Consider the following 598-nt stretch of genomic DNA (forward strand, 5'->3'; position numbering starts at 1 on the left):
AACCCTTTCGCTGCCAGAGGCGGTTATGCTCCTTTTTTCCCCCCACACATATTGTATTATTATATAAATTATATAAAATTATAATATATAAATTCAAAATCATTTTAGGTCTGAAGATTACAAAAAGCCGGCCATACATGGGTCAAATTCCAAAATAAACCTATTTTAAAAATCACACACTATAAGAAAATCGGACAATCGTTGTTTTCACAGCAAATCGGAAACCGATGAACGGAAATTGGTACGAAAATTCTCCTACGACAAAGGCTTTTTTTGTTGTTCATTGTTTCTGAGCAGTCTTTCTTTTCTGATTTTTCTTGTACAGAAATCGTACAAAAACGGTATACATTAAACGAAAATCATTCATTTTTTCCCATACGAAAATTTTTTTGGAGTTTGTCCCTTCGAGAATTTTCATACAAAAACTCTGATTCGTCTGTAGAAAGTTCTGTACACACTATACGAAAATTGTACGAAAATTCTGATTCGTCTGTAGAAAGTTCTGTACACACTATACGAAAATTGTACGAAAATTCTGATTCGTCTGTAGAAAGTTCTGTACACACTATACGAAAATTGTACGAAAATTCTGATTCGT

The sequence above is a fragment of the Pelophylax lessonae genome, assembly GCF_965119305.1.
Source record: "Pelophylax lessonae genome assembly, chromosome: 7".
Classification (NCBI taxonomy): Eukaryota; Metazoa; Chordata; class Amphibia; order Anura; family Ranidae; genus Pelophylax; species Pelophylax lessonae.